This window comes from Dipodomys spectabilis, unplaced genomic scaffold (genome assembly GCF_019054845.1).
Source record: "Dipodomys spectabilis isolate Male_0828 unplaced genomic scaffold, ASM1905484v1 ptg000098l, whole genome shotgun sequence".
In the NCBI taxonomy this organism is placed as follows: domain Eukaryota; kingdom Metazoa; phylum Chordata; class Mammalia; order Rodentia; family Heteromyidae; genus Dipodomys; species Dipodomys spectabilis.
The window spans coordinates 1476041-1490620 of record NW_024870775.1 but is presented as its reverse complement, the minus strand read 5'-3'; the positions used below and the strand labels follow the sequence as shown (position 1 = coordinate 1490620).

General features: G+C 41.0%; 1 pseudogene; it reads right to left on the bottom strand.

The window, feature by feature from the left end:
• Positions 1-12976, bottom strand: part of LOC122113643 — a 100313-nt pseudogene extending 87337 nt beyond the window's left edge.
• Positions 12977-14580: the final 1604 nt, after the last annotated feature.

Below are 14580 nucleotides of genomic sequence, written 5' to 3'. Positions count from 1 at the left end.
GAAAGTTGGACAAGGGCTTCCATCTACTCATAAAACACTGAAGCAATATACCCCCCACAATTGTTTCAGATTATTTTTTTTCCGATGAAGGCATGCCCATTTTTCTTCTTATAAAAACCTAAATGAACTGGAACTTTCCTCTTAGTAACAAATTGTTTGTTTTTATTTTGTCTTGTTTTGTGACAGGGTCTTGCAATGTAGTCTGGCTGACCTTACATTCGTGCAATCCTTTTGCCTGTTCCTGAGTTCTGGGATTAAAGACATGTGCTACCACAATTGGTTTAGGAACATATATAAGTTGAGTACAGTGCAAATGTATTCATTAAATTTTAAGCATTAAACATTATATAGTTACTAAAGAATTTTTCCTTCTCTCCTCTCTCTCTTCTTTCATCTTTCTTTCCTCCCTTCTTCTCCCTCCCTCTCTCCTTCCTTCCTTCCTTTCTTCCTTCCTTCCTTCTTTCCTTTCATGTGGTACTAGAATTTGAACTCAGGGCCTCAAGCTTGCTAGGATGGCACTCAAATACTGAGTCATGCCTCTACCCTTGTTTGGGGCTAGTTATTTTTAAAGTAGGGTCTGAAGCCTTGCCTAAATACAATTCTGGATCACAATCTATTTTTTATGTTTTTTATTGTAAAAATAGTATACAGAGGGGTTACCTTACATGAGTAAGGTAATGTGTACATTCCCTATTGAGCATTGTTACCTCCTTTATTTTTCCCCTACCATCCCTTCCCTCCCCACCTCCCCAACTCCCCCTACCCCTCCAAGTTGTAAAGTTTGTTTTCTACATAGTGTCTTGTACATCTCATTGTTTCATGGGTCAACCTGTATCCTTGTTTCAGCATTTTGTTATTTCCCTTCCCCTCCCCAAATTACAAAGATGTATATACAAGATGCAGGGCACCAACGTCAAATACAGACTTTCTGTCATTGCTGGGATTGGTAGGCATGCACCAAGCTTCTAGCTTCCTCTAATGGAGATGGAGTCTTGCAGACTTTCCCACCCAGGCTGGTCTAGAACTACAATCCTCCCATTCTCAGCCTTTCAAGTAGCTAGGATTACAGGTGTGTGCCACTGGTATATGACTCTCCTCCCTACTTTTCTTTAAGAAGCATCATTCCAGAACAGTTTAAACATCAACTGAGCCTAAGTAAAAGAAAACAAAAATAAACAAACCAGTGTCCTGAAAATTTGGTCAGAAGTTGGAGCCACTTATAAACTCCTTTTTTATTTTTGTTTCTCAGTTGGCCGGGAAGATATTCATTCCAGAAACCTTACTAAATCAGATAGTACTTTCAAAAGATTTACTATGCCTAATGGTACTGAATTTGAGTGTTAATAATATTTTACTTTGGTTTCTTTGCCTTGTGTTTCACTCTCTTTTTTTGTTATGATTTGGCTTGATAAGAAAAAAACTTTTTAAAGTTTCCTTGTCCAACAAGAAATGTACTCATTACCTTACTGATGTAACTGTAACCTCTCTGTACAGCATCTTTACAAGAAAATAATTTTTTAAAAAAGTTTCCTTGCCCACCTAGACTTCCTGGAACATGAAATGTCCTTGCTTTGTTAGATTCTGTTATCCATCCTCCATAAGCATGGCCACTTTGGACCTCCAGTAGGGATATGGTATGTTTCCCTCCTGATCCAGTTATCTAGTATGGTATGAGCTATACCAGTCTGGGAACACCTTTTGAGCAAACCCTCAATTCCCATATCACAATGCCTAAGAGCTTCCATGATTTGACCCCAGTCCATCTTTCTCATCTTGTCTCCTGCTCTGTCTTCTGAATAGACTCCCTAATCACAGGGATGGTACCTCTCTTGTTCAAGACTGAATCCTTAAAACTGAGCAGGCACCTTTAATAAATATCTATTGAGGAAAGAACTCTTTTTTTTGGTCTTATGACTCACTCTCTTATTTTCATGGTTTCTGTAGGCTGTTCCCCGATCTTGGCAAATTCTTGCTCCTCTTGGCTCATCATCCTTTCTTTGCTCCTTCTCCCTGTCTTAGGAAGAGCTGATGGCTTTTTTATACCTGTGTTGCTATGAACATGGCCTTAGTATAGCACTACTGTCCTATTGTTTTCTTACTACCTGTCTGTCTCAATCATTGATCAGGTAGTTCTCTCATAACAGACCCTTGCCATGATCCATCCCTTTATTCCATGAGCTAGTTAAGTGTCTGGAATAAAGTCTTTCTATTGAGTCTTTGGTTATGACAGTTTCCCTATCTCCTCACTAACACATGTACTTAGAATTAGGACCATGCTATCAAGATTAATGTCCTAGTAGACATGTAATAAGTGCTGACTGAGTTGAAATGCAAAGCAAGTTTATGATCTGGTGAACTTGGTTTCATGTCTTTGCACTGATGTAATTGCTGGGGTCCCCTGTTGTTGGAGGGAGGAAGGGGAGGCAGCGCCCACCCTTCTAGGCTTCATTGCTTCACATTATTCCGTTGCTTCTTACACATTTTATTGTTCTCTTCCATGGGGGAGAGCTTAGTTAGCATCACATTCCTGGTTACCTTCTATTTCTTTTGTTTAGTTTATTCCAATAATGTAGAAAGACTTCTGCTGGATACTGGTGGCTCATGTCTTTAATCCTTCTCAGGAGGCTGAGATCTCAGGATCAAGGTTCAAAGCGACCCCAGGCAGGAAAAGACCATAAGACTTTTGCCTCCAATTAATCACTAAAAACAAGTGGAGCTGTGGCTTAAGTGGTAGAATGCCAGCTTTGAGCAAAAAACCCTAAGAGACAGTACCCAAGCCCTGAGTTCAAGCTCCAGTATCAGCATAGGAAAGGAAAGGGAAAAGACTTGAGTTTGCTTATTTCTATCCCTTTCTAATTTCTTCTTTTAGCCCGTGAGACGTTCATAGGAAGTGCATGATTTTTTTTTTTGTTTCTATATGTCCTAAATTTTGATCACATTGGGAGTCCAATGGTCATCTACTAGTGTGTGTGTGTGTGTGTGTGTGTGTGTGTGTGTGTGTGTGTGTGTGTGTGTGTGTGTGTGTGACTAAGTGATAATCTGTGTCTAATTCTGGGGTCTCTAAGGAAACCCACAAGGCTATAAGACCTGAAGCTATGTTCTCCACCATCAGAATCAATATGATACTGCAGTTCCCAGATCCCATTCATGGGTGTTCTGTATATTTTCTACCACACAAACATGCATCTTAAAATTATTTTCTTCTCTCCTTCCTCCTATTCTCTTCTGGAGATTCTCTATTAGGAATCTGGAGGATTCCTAGAAGTTCCAAGAAAAACATATCATGTTCTGATCCACTCAATTACATTCAAGAATTAGAGCCCAAAGAAATCAGTTAGATGTCTGGTATGTATTTATCCAAAAGCAGTGAATCTATCTTGCTGGGGGCATTTCTCTCCTCACAGAAGCAGTGGGCCTCTCCATGTGGTCTGTCCATTTGGTCTCTCCACAGTGATCTCAGGGTAATAGATATGGTTCTATAGCAGCTTAAGTCTTTAAAAGCAAGAACCTGCCATGAATTTCTGGCCTACCAGACCCAGCATATGCAAACGGTTCCAGTAAAGCATGAAAGTGTACAGAGAGGTGTAAGATTACAAGGGATACTCAAAAAAAGCACCAAACTGGAGAGGACTGTAACTTAGGTTCGCAGCTCCTAGAGAATATTGGTTTAAATGTTATACCCTTGAATCTTGCATCCTCCAAATAAATAATGATCACCTTGAACACTGCAAAGTTCTGAGCATCAGCCTATTGTCCAAGACATATGTGCAAAGATCTGAGCAATGTCTCAAAAGAGTGGGAGACAGCAAGTGCAGGTTCTCTGCTCAAGTCTCAGATTCAAGGGAACAGCCAACAATATATCCAAGTAATGATGAGCTTGGAGACAGAGATGAAGGCAAGAGAGAAAGAACACAGACAAAAGAGTCGCCACATCAACAGTGTAGATGGGTGTTGCTTCTGATACCCAGCCTCCGTGGGCAGGTTGCTAGCACTGCCAGGCAGTGGCACAGATTGTTTACTGCATCCTCTCAAGAGGAAAAAGGGACTACACTCCACTCTGCACTCAGCTCTCTGACTTGGGAGTCAGAGCAAGGCTGACAGCTGACAGGAGGAAAGACGATGGTTTTACATTTGAAAAACAGTACTGGTGAGTGGTGGCCTTCGTACAACCTTTCCCATTCATATCTTCTTTGAAATGGTCCCTAACCTTGGCTTTCATCACTACTATTTAAAAAAAAAATTGTATCATGCTTTTACAAAATAATACTTCTGTGAGACCAATCACAGCAGAAAATGAGTAATAAGGAATTGTTGTAATGGCAGGTGCCAGTGGCTCATACCTGTAATCCTAGCTACTCAGGTGGCTGAGAGCTGAAGATTACAGTTCAAAGTCAGGTTGGACAGGAAAGAAAGTCCATGAGGCTCTTATCTCTAATTAACCACAAAAAGCTGGAAGTGGAGCTGTGGTTCAAATAGTAGAGCTCTCGCCTTGCTTACAAAAGCTCGGGACCAGCACCCAGGCCCAGAGTTCAAACCCCAGAACTGGCAAACAAACAAACAAAAAACTCAATACTTTTTACATGGCTTTAACATCATAAAAGCAATGCATAATCTTCCAAGTGTGATGTGGTGGAAGAGCAAAAGCACCGGTTGGGAGGTGAATGGATATTGCTTCAAATCTTAGTTCTTGCGTTTGCTCTTCTGTCACCTTGGGCAAGTTGATTTATCTCTCTATAACTCAGTGTTCTCATCTGTAATGGAGGAACAAAATTTATCTTGATTCTGTCTTGGGAATGAGAGAACAAGAGAAAGGATGTGAACAAGGCCTGTCGTTGTACCAGGAAAGCATGAACTCATAACTAGAAGCTATTGTCTAAAATCTAAAATGGATGGAGAGAGTAGAAAGCAAGGATTATCTTTGTTTGTTTGGGAGTACTAGAGTTTGAGCTCAGAGACTTGTGCTTGCTAGGTAAGTACTCTACCACTCGAGCCCTACCCCTGTCCCTATTTTTACTTTAGTTATTTTTCAGACAGGGTCTTGCTTTTGGTGGAAGAACAAGGCCTTAGACCATGCTCCTCCTATGTGTGGTGTTTCATATAGCTTGTGAAAGCACTCATGCACCACCATACCTAGCTTGTGGATTGTTACAGGACATTTTGCTTGGGCTGGATTCAAACAATGATCTTTCACCTCCCACATGAGGACTATCTTAATCTTGTCTTCTTAATCTTGTTTGTACAAGGTTGAGATTACAGGGTTAGTCTGTGTGTGTGTGTGTGTGTGTGTGTGTGTGTGGTGTGTTTGCAAATACTCACTGTGTTTGTCATAGGACAAGTCATAGCATTTCTTATATTTTCTTATATTCTCAGAAACACTTCACAAATGTCATTTTTAATTACTGTGTAACAGGCATCCTGTGGCTATACAGGCTTTCTTTAACCAATCCCCCATTGTTGGCCCTTTGAATTCTTTCCAGTTGTTTTTTTTTTTCACAATTATAAATCCCATGCCTACTTTTAACTGCTTTTCACAGGTTGCCAAGCCCTTTGCATGCTGTCGTGTGGAAGGAATGCAAGGCAATTTACAACGCAAGCACTACACCAATGTTCAGATTCTTACTTTAACCAAGGAAGTCAGGGAATCAATGACTTTTAAAACCCAAATTATCCATATGGTGGTTGACTCAGAAGAGAAAATCTTCTAGGCAGCAGAAAGAAGAGCCAAGTCAAGTTATACAGACAAAGGAGATACAGCAACTGGACAACCAAGGCAAAGCTTTCAATAGACTTGGAGCTTGAGCCAGCATAGCTAAGACTGGAAGGTGAGTATACCTAAAAGCTACTGAGTCTGGCATGGAAGCACAAACCTAGTCAGCCCTCCATGTTCATGCAACAGAGAGGTTGAGCCATACTGTAGAGCCCTGAAGTAGCTCTTCTAAACATCTATCCTCTGAAGAAGATAAGGAGCCAGGAACAATGGCTTAAGGGAGCTTTTTTGTAGATTTTTGCAGCCAGGCCTCTACAGCCTGGCTTGCTCTCTCCTCCTTAACACGCTGGAGGTCTGCCTCCTCCTTATCTCAGATGAGATAAGGCCAGGAGAGATTGAGCCAAAAGTCCAGGACCTAACAAGTGGGTAGTAGGTTACAAAGCTTGTCTGGGTCCAATTTAAAGTACGTGCTGCTGGCTGCTCCAAATGCCACACCCAGTGAGTTCATGCTGTCAGCTTGAAGATGGCTGCAGGAGGGGATTCACATCATGGAAGCAAAGAACAGAACTTAGGGATTTTGTTACTGTTGACAGGCATCTGTTCATTACTACACTATTCTACCCGCCTACAAATTAGGTGTCGCCATTAAATAAATGTCTGCCTTTTTTAAATTGGAGAAAACCAATGGCAAAGTGAGGTTTCTGTCTATCCACTACCAAGACTTTAACCTGGTGGCATCAATAGTAGCAAATCAAGCAATTGATCAACTCAATTCCAAACTATTAAGAAAATTTCCTTTTTAACCCAAAGTGTGCTTTTTCAGATAACAATATAACTATGACTACAATAAACACTATCGCCTGTCTTTGTTAGTTAGCTTTCTACTATACTAGAAAAATACCCGAGAGTGTCAACAATAGGAAGTTCTACTGAGCACCAGTGACTCATGACTCTAATCCTAGCTACTCAGGAGGCTGAGATCTGAGATTCCAGTTCAAAGCCAGCCCACATAGAAAAAAGTCCATGAGACTCAAGCCCATGTGGCTCAAGTGGTAGAGTGCCAACCTTGAGTGAAAAAACTCAAGAGCTTATGCCTTGAGTTCAATCTCAAGAGCTTGAAAGAGAGAAAGTGTCCTGTAGATCTCTACCAAACGCTACTTCCTAAAGTTTCTACCACTTTCTAACCCTGTCACATGCTGGGGGTAAGCTTTTATCACATGAGTCTTTGAGGGATATTCTACATTCCAAATATAGCAACCACTATCATTAAAATCACCATGAAACCACAATCACCACTACCACCATCACTATCTTTATAATCCTCATCATCACCATTACTATCAGCACTACCATATCCACCATCACCATTATCCCCCTCACCACCACCACTATACCCAGCATCATCACCATCATTTTCATCCTTGTCAGCATCTATACCATAATAATTACCATCACCATCATCTCTATACCAGGATCACTACCATCAGTACAATCACCACCATTAGCCCCACCTTTACCACTAACACCATCACCATCCATCACTACTATCCCACCATTATCTGGAAGCTTTCAAGAACTGGAAGTTCTCAGTCTCCACACAGACACCTGTGGTACCAGGTGTTTCTGTGTTCTCTACAACTTCAGAACTATGAAAATGGCCTGTTCTCTTTATAGTCAGTACTTTATTTTGTTTTTGGTAAAATGATGCGCTTTGAAAAAATCTTTTTCTATCAAAACAAAACTGAGATGGTAAGGAACTTATGAAATATTTTCTTTGAATTGTTCTTCAAAGATTATTTTACTTTTTATTGTTAATGTAACAATTCAAACCTAAAACATAAAAAAAATTGTAGAGTTGTTTGTGCTTATTAGTGATTGACTTTACAAGTTAGGCTAAGAGTATTAAGCAAACCTACTAAGTAGTAGTAAACTCAGGTGACTGAGTAGTTGCTAGGTGTTCTCTATGCTGATCTATTCATTATGGCTAACATGTGGCTGGACTGAAGAGAACTGCTGCATCCAAAGCCTAAGGAAGACTCACATGGACAGAACTTCTGCAGCTTTCAGATGAGCCAACAAATATCAAAGTTCTTGTTAAGATAAAGCAGCTGGTACCAGCACAACTATGTTCATCGCAGAATTATTCACCATAGTTAAGATGTGGAACCAACCCAGATGCTTTTCAGTAGATGAATGGATCAAGAAAATGTGGTATGCGTGCATGTATATATGTATGTATGTATGTATGTGTGTGTGTGTGTATATATATATATATATAATGGAATTCTATGCTTCCATCAGAAAGAATGACACCGGACCATTTGTAAGAAAATGGAAGGACTTGGAAAAAATCATATTAAGTAAAGTAAGCCAGACCCAAAGAAACATAGGTCCCATGGTTTCCCTTATTTGCAATAATTGGTATACATCTAGGATAATCTTAGCAGATGAGCAGAATAGCCTCAATAGCTATGTACATATGACCATATGAGATGATGCTAAGCGAAATGAACTCCAAGACATGGACACAAGAGGTTTTTCTGTGTTGTTGTTTTTAATGTACTTTGTGATGTCTTGTTTCTTTTGTATGTTCTTCCCCCTATGGCAATCCCCTGTTGTCACTGTATTTGATTTTGGTACCCTGGTGTTGTATATACGCTTATTTGAATTAGGGAAGGGAAGGGGAACAGAATGGTGAGACAAAGGACGAGGGGGAACCAATGCAACAGCGATATTCACAAGACAATATGTTGGAAATGATCTGTACAACTTGGCAGTGGGGGATTGAGGGGAGAGAAAGTAAGAGAAAAATGAGGGACAGGGTAACGAGTGTGGCAAGAAATATACTTATTACCTTATGTAACTGTAACCCTTCTGTACATCACCTTGACAATAAAAAAAAATTTTTTAAAGATAAAGCAGTTGAAAGTCTATTGAATCACTCAAATCAATAGGGCATCTATTTTATGTCCTAAAGGTTGTCTTAAGGCTCAAAATCAGAAAAATCATATCTTTAAGCTCAAGGGGCTCATGGCCAAGTGGTCTAGTCAGACGTGTTAAGATAAAAGTTCTATAATTGATGCCTAAGTATAAAATTCCAGGAGAGGAGGAGGTGACTAATAGTCTAAGTGTGAGTAGAGTTGGGGTGTGGGAAGCTGTTGTTATTAAAATATCAGAGGAACCCACTCTGGTCTCTTCCATATTTATGCATTTCTTGGTGGATAGCAAATACCTGTCATCAACTGCTAATAAAGGTTGATCACTTGCACGAAGTTTATTCCTTTCTTGGAAACATTGAAACACCTCTATTAAAACAGAGGCCTCACATGCAAGAGAATGGAAGTAGAGCTGCAACTGTGGTTGTTTTCCTTGGAGGCGCCCTCATTTGGATGGCAGCGGTGAGGAAGGTGGAATTTTAGGAGATATATTTTTCCAAAGCCAACACGAACGTCAGGGAAGTGGAGACTGTGTTTGCTTTGTCTTCATGTTGCCATTGTGGGGTAGCAGACCTTCTCCCCTTCAGTGAACAAAAGGCACATGCTCTTTCCATGCAGTGCACGGCTGCCTTGCTTTTCTCATTCAACCAGAAAGGCCTCTGACAAAAGGCTCAGAGAGCTGACAGCACAATCTTAGAGGAGAAGTCATCAATCTAAGGATACCAGAACGTATTCCCATGGTTAGTCAAAATATACACATACACTCAACATACACACAATTATGTCATTTAGATTGTCTATGTGGCTCCATTTGAGAAAGCATGTAGGGAAAATAGCTCCTCTCAGCTTCCATTCATGCAAAGAAAAATGTGCAACTCTTCCTACCGCAGAGCATGCTATTCTTCTTAAATCTGAAGGCTGGAGGCATCAAATGTTCATGAGATAAAGCCAGGTACTATGGCTCAAGCTTATAATCCTAGTTACTTGGGAGGAGACCAGTCTCAAGGCTCCATCTCAGCCATATCTGTGCTTGGCAGTGCAGGTCTATTATCCCAGCCATTGGGAAAGCACAATGGCTGCGTATAGTCACTTGTGCCCATCATCTCAGTGATGAAACACAAATAAGAGGATCACAATCCAAGACAGTGTAGGCCAAAAGCAAGGTCTAATCTTGAAAATAACTAGTACAAAGAAACAGAGTGACCAAATTATTTTAGTGTCTCTTTAGCAAGCACAAGACCCTGAGTTCAAACCCCACTATTGCCAAAAATATAAAAAATAAAAAAGCCAGACAGTGGTGGCTCACACTTGTGATCTTAGTCAGAAGAATGAGATCTAAGGATTGTGATTTGAAGCCAGTCTGGCAGGAACATTCAGGAGACTCATTACAATTAACCAACGAAAAGCCAAAAATGGAGCTCTGGTAGAGTACTAGCCTTGAGTGGAAAATGCTTAGGGATAGTACCCGGGCCCTGAGTCAAGCCCCAAGACCAGTGTGTGTGTGTGTGTGTGTGTGTGTGTGTGTGTGTGTGTGTGAAAGAGAGAGAGAGAGAGACAGAGACAGAGACAGAAACAGAGAGACAGAGAGATTGTCATGAGATGGTCCCAGCAAAACATAGAGTAAGAATGGAAATAGAGTTCACTGTTAGTTTAAGCAATTACTTCTGAAGTAGTTTATAACATTTATAAAGGTGGAAATTACAGTTAGTGAATTCAACGGAACCGTGGAAATGTCATTTGAAAATGTCTTTTGCTGAAACAGTTCATCAGAGCCTGCTCATTAAACATGGCGCAATACATGGCTGAAGGGTTGGGTTTATTATTTATTTATTTATTTAGCATGCACGCTGGTATTAGAGCTTGAACTCAAGGCCTCAAAGTCTTGCTTGGCTTTTTTCTTCTCAAGGCTGGCACTCTGTCAATTTGATCCACACCTCTACTTCCAGAGTATTTCTGGTTAATCGGAGATAAGAGTCTTATGAATTTTTCTACCTGGTATGGCTTCAAATTTTGATCTTCAGATCTCAGCTCCTGAGTATCTAGAATTACAGGTGTGGGCTGGGAACATGGTTCTGTGGTAGAGCGCTTGCCTTGCATATATGAGGCCCTGGGTTCGATTCCTCAGCACCACATAAGCAAAAAAAAAAAAAGGAAAAAAAAGCCAGAATTGGCACTGTGGCTCAAGTGGTAGAGTGCTAGCCTTGAGCTGAAGAGCTGAAGGATAGATAGTGTCCAGGCCCAGAGTTCAAGACCCACGACTGGACCCCCCCCCCTAAAAAATAGAATTACAGGTATGGGCCACCAGTACCTGACCTTGGTTTAAGAGGTAATGTACTTGCCTAGCTTTGCAAGGCCCTGGGTTCAATTCTTGGTACTGCAAGGAGGAAAAAAAAAAAAGGCATGGACTATGTAGGCATGTATCTCTGCACTTAGGCCATCCCATTGTTTTGTAGAAATGTCAATTCCCTGGGTGATTTTCTCATCATGACAGCTCACAGAACACAGAAGTCAAGACTTTTCTTGCCACACAGTTGCTTTCTAGAAATATCACTGTAATGGAATCACAAGTGTATGTTCTCCATCACAGGCACATGTGTGTTCATTTATGGGCACACACATGCGTCCTCACCTATGCACACATGAACATACAGACACAACCAAGCACTGCTCATCCTTTTCCAACCAGAGATGCCTACTGATGAACTGAGGGGAAGAAAGTGTAGTTGGCTTTTTATAAGCCACAATGAACTTGCAACTTCTCAACATAAAAATTTGAACCATAGATTACAGAGACAAAAGAGAGAAAAGAAAGGAAGGAGGGAAGGAAGGAAGGAAAGAAGGAAGGAAAAGAAAGAAAGAAAGAAAGAAAGAAAGAAAGAAAGAAAGAAAGAAAGAAAGAAAGAAAGAAAGGAAGGAAGGAAGGAAGGAAGGAAGGAAGGAAGGAAGGAAGGAAGGAAGGAAGGAAGGAAGGAAGGAAGGTAGGAAGGAAGGAAAGAAGGAAGGAAGGAAGGAAGGAAGGAAGGAAGGAAAGAAAGAAGGAAGGAAGGAAGGAGGAGAGAAAAAGAAAAAAATGGGAAATCCTATATAATCCCTTTTACAGAATTTCTTTCTTTCCCCACTTGGTCCCCTAAGGCTGAGAATTCTTCTTTCACATCTTACTAAGGTTGACCCAGTGGGTGGGCTCTGGGAAGGTGTCTTCATGCACCGTGGTTCCAAGCCACTCACAGTCAAGAGCGCAGAGAAGCAGACATTCCTGAGTTGTAAGTAAGGCTGACAGAAGTGATGGTGTGCCATCTCATTTGATCATTCTTGCTAAAAGAACTTAGATTTGTCCAGAAGTCTGCTTGATGCCCACCCAATTTTATTTTTATATTTTGTCACTAAATAATTGCAAGCTGTTTATAACAAATTCCTGTTGCTCAATGTTTGCATGAAGCCATAAGAACAAATAATACAAAGGCTCTCCATAGATATGTTTCACATTACCAAGTGACTTAGGGCTCTACAAAGGATGTAAAATATGCAAAGCAGCCCCTCCACTGCTCTTGGGGTAAAACAGCCACCCCTTGCTGCTCTTGGGGTGGAAAATACTATTATTAGATTTTCTATATTGTCATGAAATATAATAACTGTGACCAAACGCCAAAGAGGCCAACTACCCCCAAGTGATATGTCTGTGTCCCAAGTACAGAAAATCTGCCACCATTAGTTACCACTGTGACTTTCTTTGTCCCACCATTCTGGAAAACTAGCCAACACTTCAAGCCTTCATCTGTACCTGTTCTGTGAGTGTTGGATCCTTCCTCATATCATGTTATAGGATTGCTTGAATGGCTCTTAAAGACCAGATGTCTCAGGGAGAAAATGACTTCATTTTTATTGAACATCCTTCAGTGTGATGCCATTGAGATTAGAATGTATTATCACTTATCTCATTTAACTATCTCAACAAATCTTTGTTTCATACTGATACTGGGACTTGAACTGGGCCTGGGCACTACTGTCTCTTTGCTTTTTTTACTCAAGGCTAGTGCTCTACCACTTGAGATACAGCTCTAATACGAGCTTTTTGGTTGTTCACTGGAGATAAGAGTCTCATGGACTTTCCTGTCCAAGCTGACTTTGAACTAGGTCCTCAGATTTCAGGCTAGGATTAGAGGCATGAGCTATAGGCACTCAGCTTCAACAACTCTTTGGTGTGGACATAATCCCATTTTGCAGGCAAGATCAGCTGCCCTGTAGGAGGGGAAGAAGCCAAGATTTCAGCCCAAACCTACTGGATTTTAGAACCTCTATTCTTCCCAGCCAAGGAGGACTCATTTGCTTTCGCCATATTCCTTTTGGCATCTTTTATTCTTGTGCCTGACACCCTGTGGACCCTTGATAAGTGTTGATTCAAACCAAGACTGTTAGAAATTAGGCATAACTAGGAAAGCTAAGTGAGACAGAACCACAAACCTAGATTTAATATAGATCATCTTCACCAAGAAAATGACATGTGTCAGTGAATTTTCACTGAATTTTTAAATGCAATGAGGGCTTCCAAAACAAATTTTCTTTGTCTCCTGTGGGTTTGGGTACTTTGAAATGTAACGGAAAAGACTTAGTGTTGCAATCTACATAAGACCCATTTTCTCCGAAAAGAGTCAAGTATCTAAGATGTCTCTGTTCACAGTAGGTAATGGTACTCAGAAGGAACCACTCCATCTGTTTCCTTCTATTTTCCAGTACTATTACTAGATACCTGAGCTGAGTACATAGAAGTAAAAAGGCTGATTCAGATTACTGGATGTCAAAAGAACACAATGTGAAGACTTCCTCTGCCTATATCACCAGATGACAGTCGGCACCACAATGACAGAAATTATGTACAAGAGAGAGAGATCACAGGAAGCCAGAGTAAAGGGATAGCCTTGGATGCACAGTTCCCCACCTCTTAAAGGTCCTATTACTTTTCAACACTGTTATACTGGAGGCCATGTTCCCAGCAAGTTTCTCAAGGAACACACCTGTACAGTATTCAAGCCATAACACTGCCCAGCACAACCCCTGTCATTATTTATAATCTTCAATGAACTTGTCACTGTCTGAAGGTCATCTCATTTGTTTGATTGCCTGCTTACTTCCCTATTCCCAAATGTCACATGCCCCTTTATTCCCAGGGCCCAGTTTAGTGCCAGTCAGGTGCTGACTCTGCCATAGATAATGTCTGAGATCAAATCCTATGCCAGTGAAAAGGGCTGCTATGTACATGCTCAGAAAAGGCACAAACTGGCACAGAGCAATCTGCTACTCCTGGGCCAGTCGACCTAAACTCTTCATTCATTGTCAATGAAAGTGCTTAGAGACAGACACCAGTAGTTCATGCTCATAATCCTACATACTCAGGAGGCTGAGATCTGAAGATCAAGGTCCAAAGCCAGCCAGGGTGATAGGGTTCATGAGACTCTTATCTCTAATTAACCAGCAAAAAGCCAGAAGTTGAGCCAAGTGGTATAGTACCAGCCTTGAGCAAAAAAGCCAAGGGACAGTGCCCAGATCCTGAGTTCAAGTCCCAGTACCTGCACAAACAACAGTAACAGTAAAAAGAAAGTGGTAAGTTTTGTGTCTGTGTGGAATCTCAGCCTTCTTAGACATTTGTATTGTTCATGCACATTGAAAGAAGCACCCAAAACCTCTTAAACTTTTACCAGCCAGCCTCTTTTGTAGGTGCTAGGAACAGTCTTCAGCCACTGTGGATCTCCCCTTCTTATGATTTCTTTATAGAGACAGGAGAGACAGGCAGTCAACAAGAACTAAAGACAAAACAGCAGGAAGCAATGAGAAGAGAAACAAGGCAGAGGAAGGAAATAGAGGGTATTTCTTGGAGGGGAGGTGACTCTCTTGTATCTGAGGAGAGCTGAGACCCTGGCACTGGCTCATGATCCAAGGAGCCTG